Source organism: Dendropsophus ebraccatus, unplaced genomic scaffold (genome assembly GCF_027789765.1).
Source record: "Dendropsophus ebraccatus isolate aDenEbr1 unplaced genomic scaffold, aDenEbr1.pat pat_scaffold_752_ctg1, whole genome shotgun sequence".
NCBI lineage: Eukaryota > Metazoa > Chordata > Amphibia > Anura > Hylidae > Dendropsophus > Dendropsophus ebraccatus.
In genome coordinates this window covers 57,924-80,507 of record NW_027210351.1, presented here as the reverse complement: position 1 = coordinate 80,507, position 22,584 = coordinate 57,924, and the positions used below count along the sequence as shown (strand labels likewise).

The 22,584-nt window shown below is 52.3% G+C and overlaps 65 non-coding genes across 65 annotated transcripts; all 65 read left to right on the top strand.

Annotated features, from left to right (window-relative positions):
- The first annotated feature begins 226 nt into the window (after nt 1-226).
- Nucleotides 227-300, top strand: TRNAI-AAU (transfer RNA isoleucine (anticodon AAU)). Its single transcript has one exon. It is a non-coding gene; the product is annotated as a tRNA-Ile (tRNA).
- Nucleotides 301-396: 96 nt separating this feature from the next.
- TRNAI-AAU (transfer RNA isoleucine (anticodon AAU)) lies at nt 397-470 on the top strand. The gene has a single exon. It is a non-coding gene; the product is annotated as a tRNA-Ile (tRNA).
- A 387-nt stretch (nt 471-857) lies between these two features.
- Nucleotides 858-940, top strand: TRNAS-UGA (transfer RNA serine (anticodon UGA)). Its single transcript has one exon. It is a non-coding gene; the product is annotated as a tRNA-Ser (tRNA).
- A 269-nt stretch (nt 941-1,209) lies between these two features.
- On the top strand, nt 1,210-1,292 carry TRNAS-CGA (transfer RNA serine (anticodon CGA)). Its single transcript has one exon. It is a non-coding gene; the product is annotated as a tRNA-Ser (tRNA).
- A 451-nt stretch (nt 1,293-1,743) lies between these two features.
- Nucleotides 1,744-1,817, top strand: TRNAI-AAU (transfer RNA isoleucine (anticodon AAU)). The gene has a single exon. It is a non-coding gene; the product is annotated as a tRNA-Ile (tRNA).
- A 565-nt stretch (nt 1,818-2,382) lies between these two features.
- On the top strand, nt 2,383-2,462 carry TRNAS-UGA (transfer RNA serine (anticodon UGA)). Its single transcript has one exon. It is a non-coding gene; the product is annotated as a tRNA-Ser (tRNA).
- A 270-nt stretch (nt 2,463-2,732) lies between these two features.
- Nucleotides 2,733-2,812, top strand: TRNAS-CGA (transfer RNA serine (anticodon CGA)). Its single transcript has one exon. It is a non-coding gene; the product is annotated as a tRNA-Ser (tRNA).
- A 1,093-nt stretch (nt 2,813-3,905) lies between these two features.
- On the top strand, nt 3,906-3,987 carry TRNAS-UGA (transfer RNA serine (anticodon UGA)). Its single transcript has one exon. It is a non-coding gene; the product is annotated as a tRNA-Ser (tRNA).
- Nucleotides 3,988-4,252: 265 nt separating this feature from the next.
- Nucleotides 4,253-4,333, top strand: TRNAS-CGA (transfer RNA serine (anticodon CGA)). Its single transcript has one exon. It is a non-coding gene; the product is annotated as a tRNA-Ser (tRNA).
- A 289-nt stretch (nt 4,334-4,622) lies between these two features.
- Nucleotides 4,623-4,696, top strand: TRNAI-AAU (transfer RNA isoleucine (anticodon AAU)). Its single transcript has one exon. It is a non-coding gene; the product is annotated as a tRNA-Ile (tRNA).
- A 95-nt stretch (nt 4,697-4,791) lies between these two features.
- TRNAI-AAU (transfer RNA isoleucine (anticodon AAU)) lies at nt 4,792-4,865 on the top strand. The gene has a single exon. It is a non-coding gene; the product is annotated as a tRNA-Ile (tRNA).
- Nucleotides 4,866-5,428: 563 nt separating this feature from the next.
- TRNAS-UGA (transfer RNA serine (anticodon UGA)) lies at nt 5,429-5,510 on the top strand. The gene has a single exon. It is a non-coding gene; the product is annotated as a tRNA-Ser (tRNA).
- Nucleotides 5,511-5,781: 271 nt separating this feature from the next.
- On the top strand, nt 5,782-5,863 carry TRNAS-CGA (transfer RNA serine (anticodon CGA)). Its single transcript has one exon. It is a non-coding gene; the product is annotated as a tRNA-Ser (tRNA).
- Nucleotides 5,864-6,150: 287 nt separating this feature from the next.
- TRNAI-AAU (transfer RNA isoleucine (anticodon AAU)) lies at nt 6,151-6,224 on the top strand. Its single transcript has one exon. It is a non-coding gene; the product is annotated as a tRNA-Ile (tRNA).
- Nucleotides 6,225-6,319: 95 nt separating this feature from the next.
- On the top strand, nt 6,320-6,393 carry TRNAI-AAU (transfer RNA isoleucine (anticodon AAU)). Its single transcript has one exon. It is a non-coding gene; the product is annotated as a tRNA-Ile (tRNA).
- A 97-nt stretch (nt 6,394-6,490) lies between these two features.
- On the top strand, nt 6,491-6,564 carry TRNAI-AAU (transfer RNA isoleucine (anticodon AAU)). Its single transcript has one exon. It is a non-coding gene; the product is annotated as a tRNA-Ile (tRNA).
- Nucleotides 6,565-6,959: 395 nt separating this feature from the next.
- TRNAS-UGA (transfer RNA serine (anticodon UGA)) lies at nt 6,960-7,041 on the top strand. The gene has a single exon. It is a non-coding gene; the product is annotated as a tRNA-Ser (tRNA).
- A 270-nt stretch (nt 7,042-7,311) lies between these two features.
- Nucleotides 7,312-7,393, top strand: TRNAS-CGA (transfer RNA serine (anticodon CGA)). The gene has a single exon. It is a non-coding gene; the product is annotated as a tRNA-Ser (tRNA).
- Nucleotides 7,394-7,682: 289 nt separating this feature from the next.
- Nucleotides 7,683-7,756, top strand: TRNAI-AAU (transfer RNA isoleucine (anticodon AAU)). The gene has a single exon. It is a non-coding gene; the product is annotated as a tRNA-Ile (tRNA).
- Nucleotides 7,757-7,851: 95 nt separating this feature from the next.
- TRNAI-AAU (transfer RNA isoleucine (anticodon AAU)) lies at nt 7,852-7,925 on the top strand. Its single transcript has one exon. It is a non-coding gene; the product is annotated as a tRNA-Ile (tRNA).
- A 98-nt stretch (nt 7,926-8,023) lies between these two features.
- Nucleotides 8,024-8,097, top strand: TRNAI-AAU (transfer RNA isoleucine (anticodon AAU)). Its single transcript has one exon. It is a non-coding gene; the product is annotated as a tRNA-Ile (tRNA).
- A 396-nt stretch (nt 8,098-8,493) lies between these two features.
- On the top strand, nt 8,494-8,575 carry TRNAS-UGA (transfer RNA serine (anticodon UGA)). The gene has a single exon. It is a non-coding gene; the product is annotated as a tRNA-Ser (tRNA).
- Nucleotides 8,576-8,846: 271 nt separating this feature from the next.
- TRNAS-CGA (transfer RNA serine (anticodon CGA)) lies at nt 8,847-8,928 on the top strand. Its single transcript has one exon. It is a non-coding gene; the product is annotated as a tRNA-Ser (tRNA).
- A 289-nt stretch (nt 8,929-9,217) lies between these two features.
- Nucleotides 9,218-9,291, top strand: TRNAI-AAU (transfer RNA isoleucine (anticodon AAU)). Its single transcript has one exon. It is a non-coding gene; the product is annotated as a tRNA-Ile (tRNA).
- Nucleotides 9,292-9,387: 96 nt separating this feature from the next.
- On the top strand, nt 9,388-9,461 carry TRNAI-AAU (transfer RNA isoleucine (anticodon AAU)). The gene has a single exon. It is a non-coding gene; the product is annotated as a tRNA-Ile (tRNA).
- A 97-nt stretch (nt 9,462-9,558) lies between these two features.
- TRNAI-AAU (transfer RNA isoleucine (anticodon AAU)) lies at nt 9,559-9,632 on the top strand. Its single transcript has one exon. It is a non-coding gene; the product is annotated as a tRNA-Ile (tRNA).
- Nucleotides 9,633-10,027: 395 nt separating this feature from the next.
- TRNAS-UGA (transfer RNA serine (anticodon UGA)) lies at nt 10,028-10,109 on the top strand. Its single transcript has one exon. It is a non-coding gene; the product is annotated as a tRNA-Ser (tRNA).
- A 271-nt stretch (nt 10,110-10,380) lies between these two features.
- TRNAS-CGA (transfer RNA serine (anticodon CGA)) lies at nt 10,381-10,462 on the top strand. Its single transcript has one exon. It is a non-coding gene; the product is annotated as a tRNA-Ser (tRNA).
- Nucleotides 10,463-10,751: 289 nt separating this feature from the next.
- Nucleotides 10,752-10,825, top strand: TRNAI-AAU (transfer RNA isoleucine (anticodon AAU)). The gene has a single exon. It is a non-coding gene; the product is annotated as a tRNA-Ile (tRNA).
- A 96-nt stretch (nt 10,826-10,921) lies between these two features.
- TRNAI-AAU (transfer RNA isoleucine (anticodon AAU)) lies at nt 10,922-10,995 on the top strand. Its single transcript has one exon. It is a non-coding gene; the product is annotated as a tRNA-Ile (tRNA).
- Nucleotides 10,996-11,092: 97 nt separating this feature from the next.
- Nucleotides 11,093-11,166, top strand: TRNAI-AAU (transfer RNA isoleucine (anticodon AAU)). The gene has a single exon. It is a non-coding gene; the product is annotated as a tRNA-Ile (tRNA).
- Nucleotides 11,167-11,560: 394 nt separating this feature from the next.
- Nucleotides 11,561-11,642, top strand: TRNAS-UGA (transfer RNA serine (anticodon UGA)). The gene has a single exon. It is a non-coding gene; the product is annotated as a tRNA-Ser (tRNA).
- A 270-nt stretch (nt 11,643-11,912) lies between these two features.
- TRNAS-CGA (transfer RNA serine (anticodon CGA)) lies at nt 11,913-11,994 on the top strand. The gene has a single exon. It is a non-coding gene; the product is annotated as a tRNA-Ser (tRNA).
- A 289-nt stretch (nt 11,995-12,283) lies between these two features.
- TRNAI-AAU (transfer RNA isoleucine (anticodon AAU)) lies at nt 12,284-12,357 on the top strand. Its single transcript has one exon. It is a non-coding gene; the product is annotated as a tRNA-Ile (tRNA).
- Nucleotides 12,358-12,453: 96 nt separating this feature from the next.
- Nucleotides 12,454-12,527, top strand: TRNAI-AAU (transfer RNA isoleucine (anticodon AAU)). The gene has a single exon. It is a non-coding gene; the product is annotated as a tRNA-Ile (tRNA).
- A 79-nt stretch (nt 12,528-12,606) lies between these two features.
- On the top strand, nt 12,607-12,680 carry TRNAI-AAU (transfer RNA isoleucine (anticodon AAU)). The gene has a single exon. It is a non-coding gene; the product is annotated as a tRNA-Ile (tRNA).
- Nucleotides 12,681-13,077: 397 nt separating this feature from the next.
- Nucleotides 13,078-13,159, top strand: TRNAS-UGA (transfer RNA serine (anticodon UGA)). The gene has a single exon. It is a non-coding gene; the product is annotated as a tRNA-Ser (tRNA).
- Nucleotides 13,160-13,430: 271 nt separating this feature from the next.
- On the top strand, nt 13,431-13,512 carry TRNAS-CGA (transfer RNA serine (anticodon CGA)). Its single transcript has one exon. It is a non-coding gene; the product is annotated as a tRNA-Ser (tRNA).
- Nucleotides 13,513-13,801: 289 nt separating this feature from the next.
- Nucleotides 13,802-13,875, top strand: TRNAI-AAU (transfer RNA isoleucine (anticodon AAU)). Its single transcript has one exon. It is a non-coding gene; the product is annotated as a tRNA-Ile (tRNA).
- Nucleotides 13,876-13,971: 96 nt separating this feature from the next.
- On the top strand, nt 13,972-14,045 carry TRNAI-AAU (transfer RNA isoleucine (anticodon AAU)). Its single transcript has one exon. It is a non-coding gene; the product is annotated as a tRNA-Ile (tRNA).
- A 97-nt stretch (nt 14,046-14,142) lies between these two features.
- TRNAI-AAU (transfer RNA isoleucine (anticodon AAU)) lies at nt 14,143-14,216 on the top strand. Its single transcript has one exon. It is a non-coding gene; the product is annotated as a tRNA-Ile (tRNA).
- Nucleotides 14,217-14,610: 394 nt separating this feature from the next.
- TRNAS-UGA (transfer RNA serine (anticodon UGA)) lies at nt 14,611-14,692 on the top strand. The gene has a single exon. It is a non-coding gene; the product is annotated as a tRNA-Ser (tRNA).
- Nucleotides 14,693-14,963: 271 nt separating this feature from the next.
- TRNAS-CGA (transfer RNA serine (anticodon CGA)) lies at nt 14,964-15,045 on the top strand. Its single transcript has one exon. It is a non-coding gene; the product is annotated as a tRNA-Ser (tRNA).
- Nucleotides 15,046-15,334: 289 nt separating this feature from the next.
- On the top strand, nt 15,335-15,408 carry TRNAI-AAU (transfer RNA isoleucine (anticodon AAU)). Its single transcript has one exon. It is a non-coding gene; the product is annotated as a tRNA-Ile (tRNA).
- A 96-nt stretch (nt 15,409-15,504) lies between these two features.
- On the top strand, nt 15,505-15,578 carry TRNAI-AAU (transfer RNA isoleucine (anticodon AAU)). The gene has a single exon. It is a non-coding gene; the product is annotated as a tRNA-Ile (tRNA).
- Nucleotides 15,579-15,675: 97 nt separating this feature from the next.
- On the top strand, nt 15,676-15,749 carry TRNAI-AAU (transfer RNA isoleucine (anticodon AAU)). Its single transcript has one exon. It is a non-coding gene; the product is annotated as a tRNA-Ile (tRNA).
- A 395-nt stretch (nt 15,750-16,144) lies between these two features.
- On the top strand, nt 16,145-16,226 carry TRNAS-UGA (transfer RNA serine (anticodon UGA)). Its single transcript has one exon. It is a non-coding gene; the product is annotated as a tRNA-Ser (tRNA).
- A 271-nt stretch (nt 16,227-16,497) lies between these two features.
- TRNAS-CGA (transfer RNA serine (anticodon CGA)) lies at nt 16,498-16,579 on the top strand. Its single transcript has one exon. It is a non-coding gene; the product is annotated as a tRNA-Ser (tRNA).
- A 289-nt stretch (nt 16,580-16,868) lies between these two features.
- TRNAI-AAU (transfer RNA isoleucine (anticodon AAU)) lies at nt 16,869-16,942 on the top strand. The gene has a single exon. It is a non-coding gene; the product is annotated as a tRNA-Ile (tRNA).
- A 96-nt stretch (nt 16,943-17,038) lies between these two features.
- Nucleotides 17,039-17,112, top strand: TRNAI-AAU (transfer RNA isoleucine (anticodon AAU)). Its single transcript has one exon. It is a non-coding gene; the product is annotated as a tRNA-Ile (tRNA).
- Nucleotides 17,113-17,209: 97 nt separating this feature from the next.
- On the top strand, nt 17,210-17,283 carry TRNAI-AAU (transfer RNA isoleucine (anticodon AAU)). Its single transcript has one exon. It is a non-coding gene; the product is annotated as a tRNA-Ile (tRNA).
- A 395-nt stretch (nt 17,284-17,678) lies between these two features.
- TRNAS-UGA (transfer RNA serine (anticodon UGA)) lies at nt 17,679-17,760 on the top strand. Its single transcript has one exon. It is a non-coding gene; the product is annotated as a tRNA-Ser (tRNA).
- A 272-nt stretch (nt 17,761-18,032) lies between these two features.
- On the top strand, nt 18,033-18,119 carry TRNAS-CGA (transfer RNA serine (anticodon CGA)). The gene has a single exon. It is a non-coding gene; the product is annotated as a tRNA-Ser (tRNA).
- Nucleotides 18,120-18,422: 303 nt separating this feature from the next.
- TRNAI-AAU (transfer RNA isoleucine (anticodon AAU)) lies at nt 18,423-18,496 on the top strand. Its single transcript has one exon. It is a non-coding gene; the product is annotated as a tRNA-Ile (tRNA).
- Nucleotides 18,497-18,592: 96 nt separating this feature from the next.
- Nucleotides 18,593-18,666, top strand: TRNAI-AAU (transfer RNA isoleucine (anticodon AAU)). Its single transcript has one exon. It is a non-coding gene; the product is annotated as a tRNA-Ile (tRNA).
- Nucleotides 18,667-18,763: 97 nt separating this feature from the next.
- Nucleotides 18,764-18,837, top strand: TRNAI-AAU (transfer RNA isoleucine (anticodon AAU)). The gene has a single exon. It is a non-coding gene; the product is annotated as a tRNA-Ile (tRNA).
- Nucleotides 18,838-19,234: 397 nt separating this feature from the next.
- On the top strand, nt 19,235-19,319 carry TRNAS-UGA (transfer RNA serine (anticodon UGA)). Its single transcript has one exon. It is a non-coding gene; the product is annotated as a tRNA-Ser (tRNA).
- A 272-nt stretch (nt 19,320-19,591) lies between these two features.
- Nucleotides 19,592-19,673, top strand: TRNAS-CGA (transfer RNA serine (anticodon CGA)). The gene has a single exon. It is a non-coding gene; the product is annotated as a tRNA-Ser (tRNA).
- Nucleotides 19,674-20,135: 462 nt separating this feature from the next.
- On the top strand, nt 20,136-20,209 carry TRNAI-AAU (transfer RNA isoleucine (anticodon AAU)). The gene has a single exon. It is a non-coding gene; the product is annotated as a tRNA-Ile (tRNA).
- A 587-nt stretch (nt 20,210-20,796) lies between these two features.
- TRNAS-UGA (transfer RNA serine (anticodon UGA)) lies at nt 20,797-20,882 on the top strand. The gene has a single exon. It is a non-coding gene; the product is annotated as a tRNA-Ser (tRNA).
- A 275-nt stretch (nt 20,883-21,157) lies between these two features.
- On the top strand, nt 21,158-21,242 carry TRNAS-CGA (transfer RNA serine (anticodon CGA)). The gene has a single exon. It is a non-coding gene; the product is annotated as a tRNA-Ser (tRNA).
- Nucleotides 21,243-21,538: 296 nt separating this feature from the next.
- TRNAI-AAU (transfer RNA isoleucine (anticodon AAU)) lies at nt 21,539-21,612 on the top strand. The gene has a single exon. It is a non-coding gene; the product is annotated as a tRNA-Ile (tRNA).
- Nucleotides 21,613-21,708: 96 nt separating this feature from the next.
- TRNAI-AAU (transfer RNA isoleucine (anticodon AAU)) lies at nt 21,709-21,782 on the top strand. The gene has a single exon. It is a non-coding gene; the product is annotated as a tRNA-Ile (tRNA).
- A 97-nt stretch (nt 21,783-21,879) lies between these two features.
- TRNAI-AAU (transfer RNA isoleucine (anticodon AAU)) lies at nt 21,880-21,953 on the top strand. Its single transcript has one exon. It is a non-coding gene; the product is annotated as a tRNA-Ile (tRNA).
- Nucleotides 21,954-22,348: 395 nt separating this feature from the next.
- TRNAS-UGA (transfer RNA serine (anticodon UGA)) lies at nt 22,349-22,430 on the top strand. Its single transcript has one exon. It is a non-coding gene; the product is annotated as a tRNA-Ser (tRNA).
- The last annotated feature ends 154 nt before the right edge of the window (nt 22,431-22,584 follow it).

Genomic DNA, 22,584 nt, shown 5'->3' with positions numbered 1-22,584 from the left:
GCGCCATAGAGTGAAAGCCCGAGACGGAAACAAAGCGAGGCGCACGGGGGTGAACCGTGGCCGTTAGGCTCAGTTGGTTAGAGCGTGGTGCTAATAACGCCAAGGTCGCGGGTTCGATCCCCGACGGGCCAGTCTTCATTTTGTCTCTATGCAGCAGTGTCCTAACCCACCATGCCGAAGGCGGAAAACCATGTCGGAAAAAAAAAACGTGCGATGTGCGTACCGTGGCCGGTTAGCTCAGTTGGTTAGAGCGTGGTGCTAATAACGCCAAGGTCGCGGGTTCGATCCCCGTACGGGCCAGTTGACCTTTTGTCTCTATGCAGCAGTGGTCTAACCCACCCCATGCCGAAGGCGGAAAACCATGTCGAAAAAAAAAGCGTGCGATGCGCGTGTCGTGGCCGGTTAGCTCAGTTGGTTAGAGCGTGGTGCTAATAACGCCAAGGTCGCGGGTTCGATCCCCGTACGGGCCAGTCTTCCCTCCATCTTTATGAAGCCAGTGCAACCTACCCAGTAAAGGCAGAAATGCTTCTGGAAACTCCTAACTCTGGATGCTTGCAAGTTCAAGTCCTGTTGCTGCACCACCAGAGTCCTAACTCCCATCATAAAGGCAGAAAACCTTGTTGCAACAATCTTATCTATGCAGAACGTCATCGGAAGTTTTTATTCCGCCGAAATGAATAGCCTCCCCCCCCCCCCCCCAAGAACTCTCAGCTCAAAGTTGCCCTTTCTGACGGCAAAGAGTGTTGCACGCCTGCGCTGAGTTAGCACTCTGAAGCCTCGTCTTACATTCAAGGCGAAAGCCCCTGACTGTAGTTGACAGATGACCACCGATGAGGGAGCTGGAAGCACAGCGGTCAGCTGTGATGGCCGAGTGGTTAAGGCGTTGGACTTGAAATCCAATGGGGTCTTCCCCGCACAGGTTCAAATCCTGTTCACAGCGCAGTGCCTTTCTTTTCTTTTCTATGTGTTCCATGGGAAGGGACCCTACCTCTGCTTCATCTCGTAGAGATCAATAATTGAAGTCAACCAGCTGTAAGGAGAGACATTCCCCATTCCTGCCCCTTGCCGTGAAGAACCAGACTCTAGTAGCTTAATTCCCCCCCGTTCGTGCCCATGCCTAAACTGTCATTTCCAAACGGCACCTGCTAGACTGTCATTTGCAAAAGACATTCGCCAAGTGGGAAGGCGTGTCCTAGTGGAGGCGTGGCAGCTGTGATGGCCGAGTGGTTAAGGCGTTGGACTCGAAATCCAATGGGGTCTCCCCGCACAGGTTCCAACTCCTGTTCACAGCGGAGGCTTTTAGGCCCTGGTGGAGAGAATCCTACCCTCTTTCAGCCTTTACGCATCCCTTTGATATGTTGCAGTCCAAACGGGAAGAGTTTTACTCTCTGCTTTTCCAGCAGACCATCCACAGTGCCCTCTTCAACCTGTCAAATCCCACATCACACCTTTAAAAAAGGTGCCCGTAGCCAAATCCAATGGCTTCTCTGCACACGGATCCAAATTCTCTTTGCTGCTTTGCGCATAGAGTGAAAGGCCGAGACGGAAACAAAGCGAGGCGCACGGGGTGAACCGTGGCCGGTTAGCTCAGTTGGTTAGAGCGTGGTGCTAATAACGCCAAGGTCGCGGTTCGATCCCCGTACGGGCCAGTCTGCATTTTGTCTCTATGCAGCAGTGGTCTAACCCACCATGCCGAAGCGAAAACCATGTCGGAAAAAAAAAAACGTGCGATGTGCGTACCGTGGCCGGTTAGCTCAGTTGGTTAGAGCGTGGTGCTAATAACGCCAAGGTCGCGGGTTCGATCCCCGTACGGGCCAGTTGACCTTTTGTCTCTATGCAGCAGTGTCTAACCCACCCCATGCCGAAGGCGGAAAACCATGTCGGAAAAAAAAAGCGTGCGATGTGCGTGTCCGTGGCCGTTAGCTCAGTTGGTTAGAGCGTGGTGCTAATAACGCCAAGGTCGCGGGTTCGATCCCCGTACGGGCCGTCTTCCCTCCATCTTTATGAAGCAAAGGTGCAACCTACACAGTAAAGGCAGAAATGCTTCTGGTGAAACTCCTAACTCTGGATGCTTGCAAGTTCATGTCCTGTTGCTGCACCACCAGAGTCCTAACTCCCCATCATAAAGGCAGAAAACCTTGTTGCAACAATCTTATCTATGCAGAACGTCATCGGAAAGTTTTTATTCCGCCGAATGAATAGCCTCCCCCCCCCCCCCCCCCAAGAACTCTCAGCTCAAAGTTGCCCGTTTCTGAACGGCAAAGAGTGTTGCACGCCTGCGCTGAGTTAGCCTCTGAAGCCTCGTCTTACATTCAAGCGAAAGCCCCTGAGCTGTAGTTGACAGATGACCACCGATGAGGGAGCTGGGAAGCACAGCGGTCAGCTGTGATGGCCGAGTGGTTAAGGCGTTGGACTTGAAATCCAATGGGGTCTCCCCGCAGGTTCAAATCCTGTTCACAGCGCAGTGCCTTTCTTTTCTTTTCTATGTGTTCCATGGGAAGGGACACCTACCTCTGCTTCATCTCGTAGAGATCAATAATTGAAGTCAACCAGCTGTAAGGAGAGACATTCCCCATTCCTGCCCCTTGCCGTGAAGAACCAGACTCTAGTAGCTTAATTCCCCCCCGTTCGGCCCATGCCCTAACTTGTCATTTCCAAACGGCACCTGCTAGACTGTCATTTGCAAAAGACATTCGCCAAGTGGGAAGGCGTGTCCTAGTGGAGGCGTGGCAGCTGTGATGGCCGAGTGGTTAAGGCGTTGACTCGAAATCCAATGGGGTCTCCCGCACAGGTTCAAATCCTGTTCACAGCGGAGGCTTTTAGGCCCTGGTGGAGAGAAATCCTACCCTCTTTCAGCCTTTACGCATCCCTTTGATATGTTGCAGTCCAAACGGGAAGAGTTTTACTCTCTGCTTTTTCCAGCAGACCATCCACAGTGCCCTCTTCAACCTGTCAAATCCCACATCACACCTTTAAAAAAAGGTGCCGTAGCCAAATCCAATGCTTCTCTGCACACGGATCCAAATTCTCTTTGCTGCTTTATGCGCCCAAGAGTGAAAGGCCGAGACGGAAACAAGCGAGGCGCACGGGGGTGAACCGTGGCCGGTTAGCTCAGTTGGTTAGAGCGTGGTGCTAATAACGCCAAGGTCGCGGGTTCGATCCCCGTAACGGGCCAGTCTGCATTTTGTCTCTATGCAGCAGTGGTCTAACCCACCATGCCGAAGGCGGAAAACCATGTCGGAAAAAAAAAAACGTGCGATGTGCGTACCGTGGCCGGTTAGCTCAGTTGGTTAGAGCGTGGTGCTAATAACGCCAAGTCGCGGGTTCGATCCCCGTACGGGCCAGTTGACCTTTTGTCTCTATGCAGCAGTGGTCTAACCCACCCCATGCCGAAGGCGGAAAAACCATGTCGGAAAAAAAAAGCGTGCGATGTGCGTGTCGGGCCGGTTAGCTCAGTTGGTTAGAGCGTGGTGCTAATAACGCCAAGGTCGCGGGTCGATCCCCGTACGGGCCAGTCTTCCCTCCATCTTTATGAAGCAAAGGTGCAACCTACACAGTAAAGGCAGAAATGCTTCTGGTGAAACTCCTAACTCTGGATGCTTGCAAGTTCAAGTCCTGTTGCTGCACCACCAGAGTCCTAACTCCCCATAAAGGCAGAAAACCTTGTTGCAACAATCTTATCTATGCAAACGTCATCGGAAAGTTTTTATTCCGCCGAATGAATAGCCTCCCCCCCCCCCCCCCAAGAACTCTCAGCTCAAAGTTGCCCGTTTCTGAACGGCAAAGAGTGTTGCACGCCTGCGCTGAGTTAGCACTCTGAAGCCTCGTCTTACATTCAAGGCGAAAGCCCCTGAGCTGTAGTTGACAGATGACCACCGATGAGGGAGCTGGAAGCACAGCGGTCAGCTGTGATGGCCGAGTGGTTAAGGCGTTGGACTTGAAATCCAATGGGGTCTCCCCGCACAGGTTCAAATCCTGTTCACAGCGCAGTGCCTTTCTTTTCTTTTCTATGTGTTCCATGGGAAGGGACATACCTCTGCTTCATCTCGTAGAGATCAATATTGAAGTCAACCACTGTAAGGAGAGACATTCCCCATTCCTGCCCCTTGCCGTGAAGAACCAGACTCTAGTAGCTTAATTCCCCCCCGTTCGGGCCCATGCCCTAAACTGTCATTTCCAAACGGCACCTGCTAGACTGTCATTTGCAAAAGACATTCGCCAGTGGGAAGGCGTGTCCTAGTGAGGCGTGGCAGCTGTGATGGCCGAGTGGTTAAGGCGTTGGACTCGAAATCCAATGGGTCTCCCCGCACAGGTTCAAATCCTGTTCACAGCGGAGGCTTTTAGGCCCTGGTGGAGAGAAATCCTACCCTCTTTCAGCCTTTAACGCATCCCTTTGATATGTTGCAGTCCAAACGGGAAGAGTTTTACTCTCTGCTTTTCCAGCAGACCATCCACAGTGCCCTCTTCAACCTGTCAAATCCCACATCACACCTTTAAAAAAAGGTGCCGTAGCCAAATCCAATGGCTTCTCTGCACACGGATCCAAATTCTCTTTGCTGCTTTATGCGCCATGAGTGAAAGGCCGAGACGGAAACAAAGCGAGGCGCACGGGGGTGAACCGTGGCCGGTTAGCTCAGTTGGTTAGAGCGTGGTGCTAATAACGCCAAGGTCGCGGGTTCGATCCCCGTACGGGCCAGTCTGCATTTTGTCTCTATGCAGCAGTGGTCTAACCCACCATGACGAAGGCGGAAAACCATGTCGGAAAAAAAAAACGTGCGATGTGCGTACCGTGGCCGGTTAGCTCAGTTGGTTAGAGCGTGGTGCTAATAACGCCAAGGTCGCGGGTTCGATCCCCGTACGGGCCAGTTGACCTTTTGTCTCTATGCAGCAGTGGTCTAACCCACCCCATGCCGAAGGCGGAAAACCATGTCGGAAAAAAAAAAGCGTGCGATGTGCGTGTCATGGCCGGTTAGCTCAGTTGGTTAGAGCGTGGTGCTAATAACGCCAAGTCGCGGGTTCGATCCCCGTACGGGCCAGTCTTCCCTCCATCTTTATGAAGCAAGGTGCAACCTACACAGTAAAGGCAGAAATGCTTCTGGTGAAACTCCTAACTCTGGATGCTTGCAAGTTCAAGTCCTGTTGCTGCACCACCAGAGTCCTAACTCCCATCATAAAGGCAGAAAACCTTGTTGCACAATCTTATCTATGCAGAACGTCATCGGAAAGTTTTTATTCCGCCGAATGAATAGCCCCCCCCCCCCCCCCCAAGAACTCTCAGCTCAAAGTTGCCCGTTTCTGAACGGCAAAGAGTGTTGCACGCCTGCGCTGAGTTAGCACTCTGAAGCCTCGTCTTACATTCAAGGCGAAAGCCCCTGAGCTGTAGTTGACAGATGACCACCGATGAGGGAGCTGGGAAGCACAGCGGTCAGCTGTGATGGCCGAGTGGTTAAGGCGTTGGACTTGAAATCCAATGGGGTCTCCCCGCACAGGTTCAAATCCTGTTCACAGCGCAGTGCCTTTCTTTTCTTTTCTATGTGTTCCATGGGAAGGGACACCTACCTCTGCTTCATCTCGTAGAGATCAATAATTGAAGTCAACCAGCTGTAAGGAGAGACATTCCCCATTCCTGCCCCTTGCCGTGAAGAACCAGACTCTAGTAGCTTAATTCCCCCCCGTTCGGGCCCATGCCCTAAACTGTCATTTCCAAACGGCACCTGCTAGACTGTCATTTGCAAAAGACATTCGCCAAGTGGGAAGGCGTGTCCTAGTGGAGGCGTGGCAGCTGTGATGGCCGAGTGGTTAAGGCGTTGGACTCGAAATCCAATGGGGTCTCCCCGCACAGGTTCAAATCCTGTTCACAGCGGAGGCTTTTAGGCCCTGGTGGAGAGAAATCCTACCCTCTTTCAGCCTTTACGCATCCCTTTGATATGTTGCAGTCCAAACGGGAAGAGTTTTACTCTCTGCTTTTCCAGCAGACCATCCACAGTGCCCTCTTCAACCTGTCAAATCCCACATCACACCTTTAAAAAAAGGTGCCGTAGCCAATCCAATGGCTTCTCTGCACACGGATCCAAATTCTCTTTGCTGCTTTATGCGCCATAGAGTGAAAGGCCGAGACGGAAACAAGCGAGGCGCACGGGGGTGAACCGTGGCCGGTTAGCTCAGTTGGTTAGAGCGTGGTGCTAATAACGCCAAGGTCGCGGGTTCGATCCCCGTACGGGCCAGTCTGCATTTTGTCTCTATGCAGCAGTGGTCTAACCCACCATGCCGAAGGCGGAAAACCATGTCGGAAAAAAAAAACGTGCGATGTGCGTACCGTGGCCGGTTAGCTCAGTTGGTTAGAGCGTGGTGCTAATAACGCCAAGGTCGCGGGTTCGATCCCCGTACGGGCCAGTTGACCATTTGTCTCTATGCAGCAGTGGTCTAACCCACCCCATGCCGAAGGCGGAAAACCATGTCGGAAAAAAAAAGCGTGCGATGTGCGTGTCATGGCCGGTTAGCTCAGTTGGTTAGAGCGTGGTGCTAATAACGCCAAGGTCGCGGGTTCGATCCCCGTACGGGCCAGTCTTCCCTCCATCTTTATGAAGCAAAGGTGCAACCTACACAGTAAAGGCAGAAATGCTTCTGGTGAAACTCCTAACTCTGGATGCTTGCAAGTTCAAGTCCTGTTGCTGCACCACCAGAGTCCTAACTCCCATCATAAAGGCAGAAAACCTTGTTGCAACAATCTTATCTATGCAGAACGTCATCGGAAAGTTTTTATTCCGCCGAATGAATAGCCTCCCCCCCCCCCCCCCAAGAACTCTCAGCTCAAAGTTGCCCGTTTCTGAACGGCAAAGAGTGTTGCACGCCTGCGCTGAGTTAGCACTCTGAAGCCTCGTCTTACATTCAAGGCGAAAGCCCCTGAGCTGTAGTTGACAGATGACCACCGATGAGGGAGCTGGGAAGCACAGCGGTCAGCTGTGATGGCCGAGTGGTTAAGGCGTTGGACTTGAAATCCAATGGGGTCTCCCCGCACAGGTTCAAATCCTGTTCACAGCGCAGTGCCTTTCTTTTCTTTTCTATGTGTTCCATGGGAAGGGACACCTACCTCTGCTTCATCTCGTAGAGATCAATAATTGAAGTCACCAGCTGTAAGGAGAGACATTCCCCATTCCTGCCCCTTGCCGTGAAGAACCAGACTCTAGTAGCTTAATTCCCCCCCGTTCGGGCCCATGCCCTAAACTGTCATTTCCAAACGGCACCTGCTAGACTGTCATTTGCAAAAGACATTCGCCAAGTGGGAAGGCGTGTCCTAGTGGAGGCGTGGCAGCTGTGATGGCCGAGTGGTTAAGGCGTTGGACTCGAAATCCAATGGGGTCTCCCCGCACAGGTTCAAATCCTGTTCACAGCGGAGGCTTTTAGGCCCTGGTGGAGAGAAATCCTACCCTCTTTCAGCCTTTACGCATCCCTTTGATATGTTGCAGTCCAAACGGGAAGAGTTTTACTCTCTGCTTTTCCAGCAGACCATCCACAGTGCCCTCTTCAACCTGTCAAATCCCACATCACACCTTTAAAAAAAGGTGCCGTAGCCAAATCCAATGGCTTCTCTGCACACGGATCCAAATTCTCTTTGCTGCTTTATGCGCCATAGAGTGAAAGGCCGAGACGGAAACAAAGCGAGGCGCACGGGGGTGAACCGTGGCCGGTTAGCTCAGTTGGTTAGAGCGTGGTGCTAATAACGCCAAGGTCGCGGGTTCGATCCCCGTACGGGCCAGTCTGCATTTTGTCTCTATGCAGCAGTGGTCTAACCCACCATGCCGAAGGCGGAAAACCATGTCGGAAAAAAAAAACGTGCGATGTGCGTACCGTGGCCGGTTAGCTCAGTTGGTTAGAGCGTGGTGCTAATAACGCCAAGGTCGCGGGTTCGATCCCCGTACGGGCCAGTTGACCTTTTGTCTCTATGCAGCAGTGGTCTAACCCACCCCATGCCGAAGGCGGAAAACCATGTCGGAAAAAAAAAAGCGTGCGATGTGCGTGTCGTGGCCGGTTAGCTCAGTTGGTTAGAGCGTGGTGCTAATAACGCCAAGGTCGCGGGTTCGATCCCCGTACGGGCCAGTCTTCCCTCCATCTTTATGAAGCAAAGGTGCAACCTACACAGTAAAGGCAGAAATGCTTCTGGTGAAACTCCTAACTCTGGATGCTTGCAAGTTCAAGTCCTGTTGCTGCACCACCAGAGTCCTAACTCCCATCATAAAGGCAGAAAACCTTGTTGCAACAATCTTATCTATGCAGAACGTCATCGGAAAGTTTTTATTCCGCCGAATGAATAGCCCCCCCCCCCCCCCCCCCAAGAACTCTCAGCTCAAAGTTGCCCGTTTCTGAACGGCAAAGAGTGTTGCACGCCTGCGCTGAGTTAGCACTCTGAAGCCTCGTCTTACATTCAAGGCGAAAGCCCCTGAGCTGTAGTTGACAGATGACCACCGATGAGGGAGCTGGGAAGCACAGCGGTCAGCTGTGATGGCCGAGTGGTTAAGGCGTTGGACTTGAAATCCAATGGGGTCTCCCCGCACAGGTTCAAATCCTGTTCACAGCGCAGTGCCTTTCTTTTCTTTTCTATGTGTTCCATGGGAAGGGACACCTACCTCTGCTTCATCTCGTAGAGATCAATAATTGAAGTCAACCAGCTGTAAGGAGAGACATTCCCCATTCCTGCCCCTTGCCGTGAAGAACCAGACTCTAGTAGCTTAATTCCCCCCCGTTCGGGCCCATGCCCTAAACTGTCATTTCCAAACGGCACCTGCTAGACTGTCATTTGCAAAAGACATTCGCCAAGTGGGAAGGCGTGTCCTAGTGGAGGCGTGGCAGCTGTGATGGCCGAGTGGTTAAGGCGTTGGACTCGAAATCCAATGGGGTCTCCCCGCACAGGTTCAAATCCTGTTCACAGCGGAGGCTTTTAGGCCCTGGTGGAGAGAAATCCTACCCTCTTTCAGCCTTTACGCATCCCTTTGATATGTTGCAGTCCAAACGGGAAGAGTTTTACTCTCTGCTTTTCCAGCAGACCATCCACAGTGCCCTCTTCAACCTGTCAAATCCCACATCACACCTTTAAAAAAAGGTGCCGTAGCCAAATCCAATGGCTTCTCTGCACACGGATCCAAATTCTCTTTGCTGCTTTATGCGCCATAGAGTGAAAGGCCGAGACGGAAACAAAGCGAGGCGCACGGGGGTGAACCGTGGCCGGTTAGCTCAGTTGGTTAGAGCGTGGTGCTAATAACGCCAAGGTCGCGGGTTCGATCCCCGTACGGGCCAGTCTGCATTTTGTCTCTATGCAGCAGTGGTCTAACCCACCATGCCGAAGGCGGAAAACCATGTCGGAAAAAAAAAAACGTGCGATGTGCGTACCGTGGCCGGTTAGCTCAGTTGGTTAGAGCGTGGTGCTAATAACGCCAAGGTCGCGGGTTCGATCCCCGTACGGGCCAGTTGACCTTTTGTCTCTATGCAGCAGTGGTCTAACCCACCCCATGCCGAAGGCGGAAAACCATGTCGGAAAAAAAAAGCGTGCGATGTGCGTGTCGTGGCCGGTTAGCTCAGTTGGTTAGAGCGTGGTGCTAATAACGCCAAGGTCGCGGGTTCGATCCCCGTACGGGCCAGTCTTCCCTCCATCTTTATGAAGCAAAGGTGCAACCTACACAGTAAAGGCAGAAATGCTTCTGGTGAAACTCCTAACTCTGGATGCTTGCAAGTTCAAGTCCTGTTGCTGCACCACCAGAGTCCTAACTCCCATCATAAAGGCAGAAAACCTTGTTGCAACAATCTTATCTATGCAGAACGTCATCGGAAAGTTTTTATTCCGCCGAATGAATAGCCCCCCCCCCCCCCCCCCAAGAACTCTCAGCTCAAAGTTGCCCGTTTCTGAACGGCAAAGAGTGTTGCACGCCTGCGCTGAGTTAGCACTCTGAAGCCTCGTCTTACATTCAAGGCGAAAGCCCCTGAGCTGTAGTTGACAGATGACCACCGATGAGGGAGCTGGGAAGCACAGCGGTCAGCTGTGATGGCCGAGTGGTTAAGGCGTTGGACTTGAAATCCAATGGGGTCTCCCCGCACAGGTTCAAATCCTGTTCACAGCGCAGTGCCTTTCTTTTCTTTTCTATGTGTTCCATGGGAAGGGACACCTACCTCTGCTTCATCTCGTAGAGATCAATAATTGAAGTCAACCAGCTGTAAGGAGAGACATTCCCCATTCCTGCCCCTTGCCGTGAAGAACCAGACTCTAGTAGCTTAATTCCCCCCCGTTCGGGCCCATGCCCTAAACTGTCATTTCCAAACGGCACCTGCTAGACTGTCATTTGCAAAAGACATTCGCCAAGTGGGAAGGCGTGTCCTAGTGGAGGCGTGGCAGCTGTGATGGCCGAGTGGTTAAGGCGTTGGACTCGAAATCCAATGGGGTCTCCCCGCACAGGTTCAAATCCTGTTCACAGCGGAGGCTTTTAGGCCCTGGTGGAGAGAAATCCTACCCTCTTTCAGCCTTTACGCATCCCTTTGATATGTTGCAGTCCAAACGGGAAGAGTTTTACTCTCTGCTTTTCCAGCAGACCATCCACAGTGCCCTCTTCAACCTGTCAAATCCCACATCACACCTTTAAAAAAAGGTGCCGTAGCCAAATCCAATGGCTTCTCTGCACACGGATCCAAATTCTCTTTGCTGCTTTATGCGCCATAGAGTGAAAGGCCGAGACGGAAACAAAGCGAGGCGCACGGGGGTGAACCGTGGCCGGTTAGCTCAGTTGGTTAGAGCGTGGTGCTAATAACGCCAAGGTCGCGGGTTCGATCCCCGTACGGGCCAGTCTGCATTTTGTCTCTATGCAGCAGTGGTCTAACCCACCATGCCGAAGGCGGAAAACCATGTCGGAAAAAAAAAAACGTGCGATGTGCGTACCGTGGCCGGTTAGCTCAGTTGGTTAGAGCGTGGTGCTAATAACGCCAAGGTCGCGGGTTCGATCCCCGTACGGGCCAGTTGACCTTTTGTCTCTATGCAGCAGTGGTCTAACCCACCCCATGCCGAAGGCGGAAAACCATGTCGGAAAAAAAAAGCGTGCGATGTGCGTGTCGTGGCCGGTTAGCTCAGTTGGTTAGAGCGTGGTGCTAATAACGCCAAGGTCGCGGGTTCGATCCCCGTACGGGCCAGTCTTCCCTCCATCTTTATGAAGCAAAGGTGCAACCTACACAGTAAAGGCAGAAATGCTTCTGGTGAAACTCCTAACTCTGGATGCTTGCAAGTTCAAGTCCTGTTGCTGCACCACCAGAGTCCTAACTCCCATCATAAAGGCAGAAAACCTTGTTGCAACAATCTTATCTATGCAGAACGTCATCGGAAAGTTTTTATTCCGCCGAATGAATAGCCTCCCCCCCCCCCCCCAAGAACTCTCAGCTCAAAGTTGCCCGTTTCTGAACGGCAAAGAGTGTTGCACGCCTGCGCTGAGTTAGCACTCTGAAGCCTCGTCTTACATTCAAGGCGAAAGCCCCTGAGCTGTAGTTGACAGATGACCACCGATGAGGGAGCTGGGAAGCACAGCGGTCAGCTGTGATGGCCGAGTGGTTAAGGCGTTGGACTTGAAATCCAATGGGGTCTCCCCGCACAGGTTCAAATCCTGTTCACAGCGCAGTGCCTTTCTTTTCTTTTCTATGTGTTCCATGGGAAGGGACACCTACCTCTGCTTCATCTCGTAGAGATCAATAATTGAAGTCAACCAGCTGTAAGGAGAGACATTCCCCATTCCTGCCCCTTGCCGTGAAGAACCAGACTCTAGTAGCTTAATTCCCCCCGTTCGGGCCCATGCCCTAAACTGTCATTTCCAAACGGCACCTGCTAGACTGTCATTTGCAAAAGACATTCGCCAAGTGGGAAGGCGTGTCCTAGTGGAGGCGTGGCAGCTGTGATGGCCGAGTGGTTAAGGCGTTGGACTCGAAATCCAATGGGGTCTCCCCGCACAGGTTCAAATCCTGTTCACAGCGGAGGCTTTTAGGCCCTGGTGGAGAGAAATCCTACCCTCTTTCAGCCTTTACGCATCCCTTTGATATGTTGCAGTCCAAACGGGAAGAGTTTTACTCTCTGCTTTTCCAGCAGACCATCCACAGTGCCCTCTTCAACCTGTCAAATCCCACATCACACCTTTAAAAAAAGGTGCCGTAGCCAAATCCAATGGCTTCTCTGCACACGGATCCAAATTCTCTTTGCTGCTTTATGCGCCATAGAGTGAAAGGCCGAGACGGAAACAAAGCGAGGCGCACGGGGGTGAACCGTGGCCGGTTAGCTCAGTTGGTTAGAGCGTGGTGCTAATAACGCCAAGGTCGCGGGTTCGATCCCCGTACGGGCCAGTCTGCATTTTGTCTCTATGCAGCAGTGGTCTAACCCACCATGCCGAAGGCGGAAAACCATGTCGGAAAAAAAAAAACGTGCGATGTGCGTACCGTGGCCGGTTAGCTCAGTTGGTTAGAGCGTGGTGCTAATAACGCCAAGGTCGCGGGTTCGATCCCCGTACGGGCCAGTTGACCTTTTGTCTCCAGCAGTGGTGCCGAAGGCGGAAAACCATGTCGGAAAAAAAAAGCGTGCGATGTGCGTGTCGTGGCCGGTTAGCTCAGTTGGTTAGAGCGTGGTGCTAATAACGCCAAGGTCGCGGGTTCGATCCCCGTACGGGCCAGTCTTCCCTCCATCTTTATGAAGCAAAGGTGCAACCTACACAGTAAAGGCAGAAATGCTTCTGGTGAAACTCCTAACTCTGGATGCTTGCAAGTTCAAGTCCTGTTGCTGCACCACCAGAGTCCTAACTCCCATCATAAAGGCAGAAAACCTTGTTGCAACAATCTTATCTATGCAGAACGTCATCGGAAAGTTTTTATTCCGCCGAATGAATTGCCTCCCCCCCCCCCCCCCCCAAGAACTCTCAGCTCAAAGTTGCCCGTTTCTGAACGGCAAAGAGTGTTGCACGCCTGCGCTGAGTTAGCACTCTGAAGCCTCGTCTTACATTCAAGGCGAAAGCCCCTGAGCTGTAGTTGACAGATGACCACCGATGAGGGAGCTGGGAAGCACAGCGGTCAGCTGTGATGGCCGAGTGGTTAAGGCGTTGGACTTGAAATCCAATGGGGTCTCCCCGCACAGGTTCAAATCCTGTTCACAGCGCAGTGCCTTTCTTTTCTTTTCTATGTGTTCCATGGGAAGGGACACCTACCTCTGCTTCATCTCGTAGAGATCAATAATTGAAGTCAACCAGCTGTAAGGAGAGACATTCCCCATTCCTGCCCCTTGCCGTGAAGAACCAGACTCTAGTAGCTTAATTCCCCCCCGTTCGGGCCCATGCCCTAAACTGTCATTTCCAAACGGCACCTGCTAGACTGTCATTTGCAAAAGACATTCGCCAAGTGGGAAGGCGTGTCCTAGTGGAGGCGTGGCAGCTGTGATGGCCGAGTGGTTAAGGCGTTGGACTCGAAATCCAATGGGGTCTCCCCGCACAGGTTCAAATCCTGTTCACAGCGGAGGCTTTTAGGCCCTGGTGGAGAGAAATCCTACCCTCTTTCAGCCTTTACGCATCCCTTTGATATGTTGCAGTCCAAACGGGAAGAGTTTTACTCTCTGCTTTTCCAGCAGACCATCCACAGTGCCCTCTTCAACCTGTCAAATCCCACATCACACCTTTAAAAAAAGGTGCCGTAGCCAAATCCAATGGCTTCTCTGCACACGGATCCAAATTCTCTTTGCTGCTTTATGCGCCATAGAGTGAAAGGCCGAGACGGAAACAAAGCGAGGCGCACGGGGGTGAACCGTGGCCGGTTAGCTCAGTTGGTTAGAGCGTGGTGCTAATAACGCCAAGGTCGCGGGTTCGATCCCCGTACGGGCCAGTCTGCATTTTGTCTCTATGCAGCAGTGGTCTAACCCACCATGCCGAAGGCGGAAAACCATGTCGGAAAAAAAAAAACGTGCGATGTGCGTACCGTGGCCGGTTAGCTCAGTTGGTTAGAGCGTGGTGCTAATAACGCCAAGGTCGCGGGTTCGATCCCCGTACGGGCCAGTTGACCTTTTGTCTCTATGCAGCAGTGGTCTAACCCACCCCATGCCGAAGGCGGAAAACCATGTCGGAAAAAAAAAGCGTGCGATGTGCGTGTCGTGGCCGGTTAGCTCAGTTGGTTAGAGCGTGGTGCTAATAACGCCAAGGTCGCGGGTTCGATCCCCGTACGGGCCAGTCTTCCCTCCATCTTTATGAAGCAAAGGTGCAACCTACACAGTAAAGGCAGAAATGCTTCTGGTGAAACTCCTAACTCTGGATGCTTGCAAGTTCAAGTCCTGTTGCTGCACCACCAGAGTCCTAACTCCCATCATAAAGGCAGAAAACCTTGTTGCAACAATCTTATCTATGCAGAACGTCATCGGAAAGTTTTTATTCCGCCGAATGAATAGCCTCCCCCCCCCCCCCCAAGAACTCTCAGCTCAAAGTTGCCCGTTTCTGAACGGCAAAGAGTGTTGCACGCCTGCGCTGAGTTAGCACTCTGAAGCCTCGTCTTACATTCAAGGCGAAAGCCCCTGAGCTGTAGTTGACAGATGACCACCGATGAGGGAGCTGGGAAGCACAGCGGTCAGCTGTGATGGCCGAGTGGTTAAGGCGTTGGACTTGAAATCCAATGGGGTCTCCCCGCACAGGTTCAAATCCTGTTCACAGCGCAGTGCCTTTCTTTTCTTTTCTATGTGTTCCATGGGAAGGGACACCTACCTCTGCTTCATCTCGTAGAGATCAATAATTGAAGTCAACCAGCTGTAAGGAGAGACATTCCCCATTCCTGCCCCTTGCCGTGAAGAACCAGACTCTAGTAGCTTAATTCCCCCCCGTTCGGGCCCATGCCCTAAACTGTCATTTCCAAACGGCACCTGCTAGACTGTCATTTGCAAAAGACATTCGCCAAGTGGGAAGGCGTGTCCTAGTGGAGGCGTGGCAGCTGTGATGGCCGAGTGGTTAAGGCGTTGGACTCGAAATCCAATGGGGTCTCCCCGCACAGGTTCAAATCCTGTTCACAGCGGAGGCTTTTAGGCCCTGGTGGAGAGAAATCCTACCCTCTTTCAGCCTTTACGCATCCCTTTGATATGTTGCAGTCCAAACGGGAAGAGTTTTACTCTCTGCTTTTCCAGCAGACCATCCACAGTGCCCTCTTCAACCTGTCAAATCCCACATCACACCTTTAAAAAAAGGTGCCGTAGCCAAATCCAATGGCTTCTCTGCACACGGATCCAAATTCTCTTTGCTGCTTTATGCGCCATAGAGTGAAAGGCCGAGACGGAAACAAAGCGAGGCGCACGGGGGTGAACCGTGGCCGGTTAGCTCAGTTGGTTAGAGCGTGGTGCTAATAACGCCAAGGTCGCGGGTTCGATCCCCGTACGGGCCAGTCTGCATTTTGTCTCTATGCAGCAGTGGTCTAACCCACCATGCCGAAGGCGGAAAACCATGTCGGAAAAAAAAAAACGTGCGATGTGCGTACCGTGGCCGGTTAGCTCAGTTGGTTAGAGCGTGGTGCTAATAACGCCAAGGTCGCGGGTTCGATCCCCGTACGGGCCAGTTGACCTTTTGTCTCTATGCAGCAGTGGTCTAACCCACCCCATGCCGAAGGCGGAAAACCATGTCGGAAAAAAAAAGCGTGCGATGTGCGTGTCGTGGCCGGTTAGCTCAGTTGGTTAGAGCGTGGTGCTAATAACGCCAAGGTCGCGGGTTCGATCCCCGTACGGGCCAGTCTTCCCTCCATCTTTATGAAGCAAAGGTGCAACCTACACAGTAAAGGCAGAAATGCTTCTGGTGAAACTCCTAACTCTGGATGCTTGCAAGTTCAAGTCCTGTTGCTGCACCACCAGAGTCCTAACTCCCATCATAAAGGCAGAAAACCTTGTTGCAACAATCTTATCTATGCAGAACGTCATCGGAAAGTTTTTATTCCGCCGAATGAATAGCCTCCCCCCCCCCCCCCCAAGAACTCTCAGCTCAAAGTTGCCCGTTTCTGAACGGCAAAGAGTGTTGCACGCCTGCGCTGAGTTAGCACTCTGAAGCCTCGTCTTACATTCAAGGCGAAAGCCCCTGAGCTGTAGTTGACAGATGACCACCGATGAGGGAGCTGGGAAGCACAGCGGTCAGCTGTGATGGCCGAGTGGTTAAGGCGTTGGACTTGAAATCCAATGGGGTCTCCCCGCACAGGTTCAAATCCTGTTCACAGCGCAGTGCCTTTCTTTTCTTTTCTATGTGTTCCATGGGAAGGGACACCTACCTCTGCTTCATCTCGTAGAGATCAATAATTGAAGTCAACCAGCTGTAAGGAGAGACATTCCCCATTCCTGCCCCTTGCCGTGAAGAACCAGACTCTAGTAGCTTAATTCCCCCCCGTTCGGGCCCATGCCCTAAACTGTCATTTCCAAACGGCACCTGCTAGACTGTCATTTGCAAAAGACATTCGCCAAGTGGGAAGGCGTGTCCTAGTGGAGGCGTGGCAGCTGTGATGGCCGAGTGGTTAAGGCGTTGGACTCGAAATCCAATGGGGTCTCCCCGCACAGGTTCAAATCCTGTTCACAGCGGAGGCTTTTAGGCCCTGGTGGAGAGAAATCCTACCCTCTTTCAGCCTTTACGCATCCCTTTGATATGTTGCAGTCCAAACGGGAAGAGTTTTACTCTCTGCTTTTCCAGCAGACCATCCACAGTGCCCTCTTCAACCTGTCAAATCCCACATCACACCTTTAAAAAAAGGTGCCGTAGCCAAATCCAATGGCTTCTCTGCACACGGATCCAAATTCTCTTTGCTGCTTTATGCGCCATAGAGTGAAAGGCCGAGACGGAAACAAAGCGAGGCGCACGGGGGTGAACCGTGGCCGGTTAGCTCAGTTGGTTAGAGCGTGGTGCTAATAACGCCAAGGTCGCGGGTTCGATCCCCGTACGGGCCAGTCTGCATTTTGTCTCTATGCAGCAGTGGTCTAACCCACCATGCCGAAGGCGGAAAACCATGTCGGAAAAAAAAAAACGTGCGATGTGCGTACCGTGGCCGGTTAGCTCAGTTGGTTAGAGCGTGGTGCTAATAACGCCAAGGTCGCGGGTTCGATCCCCGTACGGGCCAGTTGACCTTTTGTCTCTATGCAGCAGTGGTCTAACCCACCCCATGCCGAAGGCGGAAAACCATGTCGGAAAAAAAAAGCGTGCGATGTGCGTGTCATGGCCGGTTAGCTCAGTTGGTTAGAGCGTGGTGCTAATAACGCCAAGGTCGCGGGTTCGATCCCCGTACGGGCCAGTCTTCCCTCCATCTTTATGAAGCAAAGGTGCAACCTACACAGTAAAGGCAGAAATGCTTCTGGTGAAACTCCTAACTCTGGATGCTTGCAAGTTCAAGTCCTGTTGCTGCACCACCAGAGTCCTAACTCCCATCATAAAGGCAGAAAACCTTGTTGCAACAATCTTATCTATGCAGAACGTCATCGGAAAGTTTTTATTCCGCCGAATGAATAGCCTCCCCCCCCCCCCCCCAAGAACTCTCAGCTCAAAGTTGCCCGTTTCTGAACGGCAAAGAGTGTTGCACGCCTGCGCTGAGTTAGCACTCTGAAGCCTCGTCTTACATTCAAGGCGAAAGCCCCTGAGCTGTAGTTGACAGATGACCACCGATGAGGGAGCTGGGAAGCACAGCGGTCAGCTGTGATGGCCGAGTGGTTAAGGCGTTGGACTTGAAATCCAATGGGGTCTCCCCGCACAGGTTCAAATCCTGTTCACAGCGCAGTGCCTTTCTTTTCTTTTCTATGTGTTCCATGGGAAGGGACACCTACCTCTGCTTCATCTCGTAGAGATCAATAATTGAAGTCAACCAGCTGTAAGGAGAGACATTCCCCATTCCTGCCCCCTTGCCGTGAAGAACCAGACTCTAGTAGCTTAATTCCCCCCCGTTCGGGCCCATGCCCTAAACTGTCATTCCAAACGGCACCTGCTAGACTGTCATTTGCAAAAGACATTCGCCAAGTGGGGAGGCGTGTCCTAGTGGAGGGCGTGGCAGCTGTGATGGCCGAAGTGGTTATAGGCGTTGGACTCGAAATCCAATGGGGGGTCTCCCCGCAACAGGTTCAAATCCTGTTCACAGCGGAGGCTTTTAGGCCCTGGTGGAGAGAAATCCTACCCTCTTTGCAGCCTTTACGCATCACCTTTGATATGTTGCAGTCCAAAACGGGAAGAGTGTTTACTCTCTGCTTTTCCAGCAGACCATCCACAGTGCCCCTTCTTCAACCTGTCAAATCCCACATCACACCTTTAAAAAAAAGGTGCCGTAGCCAAACATTCCAATGGCTTCTCTGCACACGGATCCAAATTCTCTTTGCTGCTTTAGGCGCCATAGAGGTGAAAGGCCGAGACGGAAACAAAGCGAGGCGCACGGGGGTGTTGAACCGTGGCCGGTTAGCTCAGTTGGTTAGAGCGTGGTGCTAATAACGCCAAGGTCGCGGGTTCGATCCCCGTACGGGCCAGTCTGCATTTTGTCTCTATGCAGCAGTGGTCTAACCCACCATGCCGAAGGCGGAAAACCATGTCGGAAAAAAAAAAACGTGCGACGTGTGTACCGTGGCCGGTTAGCTCAGTTGGTTAGAGCGTGGTGCTAATAACGCCAAGGTCGCGGGTTCGATCCCCGTACGGGCCAGTTGACCTTTTGTCTCTATGCAGCAGTGGTCTAACCCACCCCATGCCGAAGGCGGAAAACCATGTCGGAAAAAAAAAGCGTGCGATGTGCGTGTCGTGGCCGGTTAGCTCAGTTGGTTAGAGCGTGGTGCTAATAACGCCAAGGTCGCGGGTTCGATCCCCGTACGGGCCAGTCTTCACTCCATCTTTATGAAGCAAAGGTGCAATCTACACAGTAAAGGCAGAAATGCTTCTGGTGAAACTTCTAACTCTGGATGCTTGCAAGTTCAAGTCCTGTTGCTGCACCACCAGAGTCCTAACTCCCATCATAAAGGCAGAAAACCTTGTTGCAACAATCTTTATCTATGCAGAACGTCATCGGAAAGTTTTTATTCCGCCGAATGAATAGCCTCCCCCCCCCCCCCCCCCAAGAACTCTCAGCTCAAAGTTGCCCGTTTCTGAACGGCAAAGAGTGTTGCACGCCTGCGCTGAGTTAGCACTCTGAAGCCTCGTCTTACATTCAAGGCGAAGCCCCTGAGCTGTAGTTGACAGATGACCACCGATGAGGGAGCTGGGAAGCACAGCGGTCAGCTGTGATGGCCGAGTGGTTAAGTGCGTTGGACTTGAAATCCAATGGGGTCTCCCGCGCACAAGGTTCAAATCCTGTTCACAGCGCAGTGCCTTTCTTTTCTTTTCTATGTGTTCCATGGGAGGGGACCACCTACCTCTGCTTCATCTCGTAGAGATCAATAATTGAAGTCAACCAGCTGTAAGGAGAGACATTCCCCATTCCTGCCCCTTGCCGTGAAGAACCAGACTCTAGTAGCTTAATTCCCCCCCGTTCGGGCCCATGCCCTAAACTGTCATTTCCAAACGGCACCTGCTAGACTGTCATTTGCAAAAGACATTCGCCAAGTGGGAAGGCGTGTCCTAGTGGAGGCGTGGCAGCTGTGATGGCCGAGTGGTTAAGGCGTTGGACTCGAAATCCAATGGGGTCTCCCCGCACAGGTTCAAATCCTGTTCACAGCGGAGGCTTTTAGGCCCTGGTGGAGAGAAATCCTACCCTCTTTCAGCCTTTACGCATCCCTTTGATATGTTGCAGTCCAAACGGGAAGAGTTTTACTCTCTGCTTTTCCAGCAGACCATCCACAGTGCCCTCTTCAACCTGTCAAATCCCACATCACACCTTTAAAAAAAGGTGCCGTAGCCAAATCCAATGGCTTCTCTGCACACGGATCCAAATTCTCTTTGCTGCTTTATGCGCCATAGAGTGAAAGGCCGAGACGGAAACAAAGCGAGGCGCACGGGGGTGAACCGTGGCCGGTTAGCTCAGTTGGTTAGAGCGTGGTGCTAATAACGCCAAGGTCGCGGGTTCGAGCCCCGTACGGGCCAGTCTGCATTTTGTCTCTATGCAGCAGTGGTCTATAGCCCACCATGCCGAAGGCGGAAAACCATGTCGGAAAAAAAAAAACGTGCGATGTGCGTACCGATGGCCGGTTAGCTCAGTTGGTTAGAGCGTGGTGCTAATAACGCCAAGGTCGCGGGTTCGATCCCCGTACGGGCCAGTTGACCTTTGTCTCTAGTGCAGCAGTGGTCTAACCCACCCCATGCCGAAGGCGGAAAACCATGGTCGGAGAAAAAAAAAAAAAAGCGTGCGATGTGCGTGTCATGGCCGGTTAGCTCAGTTGGTTAGAGCCGTGGTGCTAATAACGCCAAGGTCGCGGGTTCGATCCCCGTACGGGCCAGTCATTCCCCTCCATCTTTATGAAGCAAAGGTGCACCTACAACAGTAAAGGGCAGAAATGCTTCTGGTGAAACTCCTAACTCTGGATGCTTGCAAGTTCAAGTCCTGTTGCTGCACCACCACGAAGTCCTAACTCCCATCATAAAGGCAGAAAAAACCTTGTTGCAACAATCTTATCTATGCAAACGTCATAGGAAAGTTTTATTCCGCCGAATGATAGCCTCCCCCCCCCCCCCCCCAGAACTCTCAGCTCAAGAGTTGCCCGTTTCTGACGGCAAAGAGTGGTTGCACGCCTGCGCTGAGTTAGCACTCTGAAGCCCTCGTCTTACATTCAAGGCGAAAGCCCCTGAGCTGTAGTTGACAGATGACCACCGATGAGGGAGCTGGAAGAGAGCACACGGCGGTCCAGCTTGTGAATGGCCGAGTGGTTAAGGCGTTGGACTTGAAATCCAATGGGGGTCCTCCCCGCACAGGTTCAAATCCTGTTCATAGCGCAGTGCCTTTCTTTTCTTTTCTATGTGTTTCCATGGAAGGGACACCTACCTCTGCTTCATCTCGTAGAGATCATAATTGAAGTCACCAGCTGTAAGGAGAGACATTCCCCATTCCTGCCCCTTGCCCGTGAAGAACCAGACTCTAGTAGCTTAATTCCCCCCCGTCTCGAGGCCCATGCCCTAAACTGTCATTTCCAAACGGCACCTGCTAGACTGTCATTTGCAAAGGACATTCGCCAAGTGGGGAAGGGCGTGTCCTAGTGGAGGGCGTGGCAGCTGTGATGCCGAGTGGGTTAAGGCGTTGGACTCGAAAATTCCAATGGGGTCTCCCCGCACAGGTTCAAATCCTGTTCACCAGCGGAGGCTTTTAGGGCCCTGGTGGAGAGAAATCCTAACCCTCTTTCAGCCTTTACGCATCCCTTTGATATGTTGCAGTCCAAACGGGAAGAGTTTTACTCTCTGCTTTTCCAGCAGACCATCCACAGTGCCCTCGTCAACCTGTCAAAAGCCCACATCGACACCTTTGAAAAAAAAAGGTGCCGTAGCCAAATCCAATGGCTTCTCGGCACACGGATCCAAATTCTCTTTGCTGCTTTATGCGCCATAGAGTGAAAGGCCGAGACGGAAACAAAGCGAGGCGCACGGGGGTGAACCGTGGCCGGTTAGCTCAGTTGGTTAGAGCGTGGTGCTAATAACGCCAAGGTCGCGGGTTCGATCCCCGTACGGGCCAGTCTGCATTTTGTCTCTATGCAGCAGTGGTCTAACCCACCATGCCGAAGGCGGAAAACCATGTCGGAAAAAAAAAAACGTGCGATGTGCGTACCGTGGCCGGTTAGCTCAGTTGGTTAGAGCGTGGTGCTAATAACGCCAAGGTCGCGGGTTCGATCCCCGTACGGGCCAGTTGACCTTTTGTCTCTATGCAGCAGTGGTCTAACCCACCCCATGCCGAAGGCGGAAAACCATGTCGGAAAAAAAAAGCGTGCGATGTGCGTGTCATGGCCGGTTAGCTCAGTTGGTTAGAGCGTGGTGCTAATAACGCCAAGGTCGCGGGTTCGATCCCCGTACGGGCCAGTCTTCCCTCCATCTTTATGAAGCAAAGGTGCACCTACACAGTAAAGGCAGAAATGCTTCTGGTGAAACTCCTAACTCTGGTGATGCTTGCAATTCAGGTCCCTGTTGCTGCCCACCAGAGTCCTAACTCCCATCATAAAGGCAGAAAACCTTGTTGCAACAATCTTATCTATGCAGAACGTCATCGGAAAGTTTTTATTCCGCCGAATGAATAGCCTCCCCCCCCCCCCCCCAAGAACTCTCAGCTCAAAGTTGCCCGTTTCTGAACGGCAAAGAGTGTTGCACGCCTGCGCTGAGTTAGCACTCTGAAGCCTCGTCTTACATTCAAGGCGAAAGCCCCTGAGCTGTAGTTGACAGATGACCACCGATGAGGGAGCTGGGAAGCACAGCGGTCAGCTGTGATGGCCGAGTGGTTAAGGCGTTGGACTTGAAATCCAATGGGGTCTCCCCGCACAGGTTCAAATCCTGTTCACAGCGCAGTGCCTTTCTTTTCTTTTCTATGTGTTCCATGGGAAGGGACACCTACCTCTGCTTCATCTCGTAGAGATCAATAATTGAAGTCAACCAGCTGTAAGGAGAGACATTCCCCATTCCTGCCCCTTGCCGTGAAGAACCAGACTCTAGTAGCTTA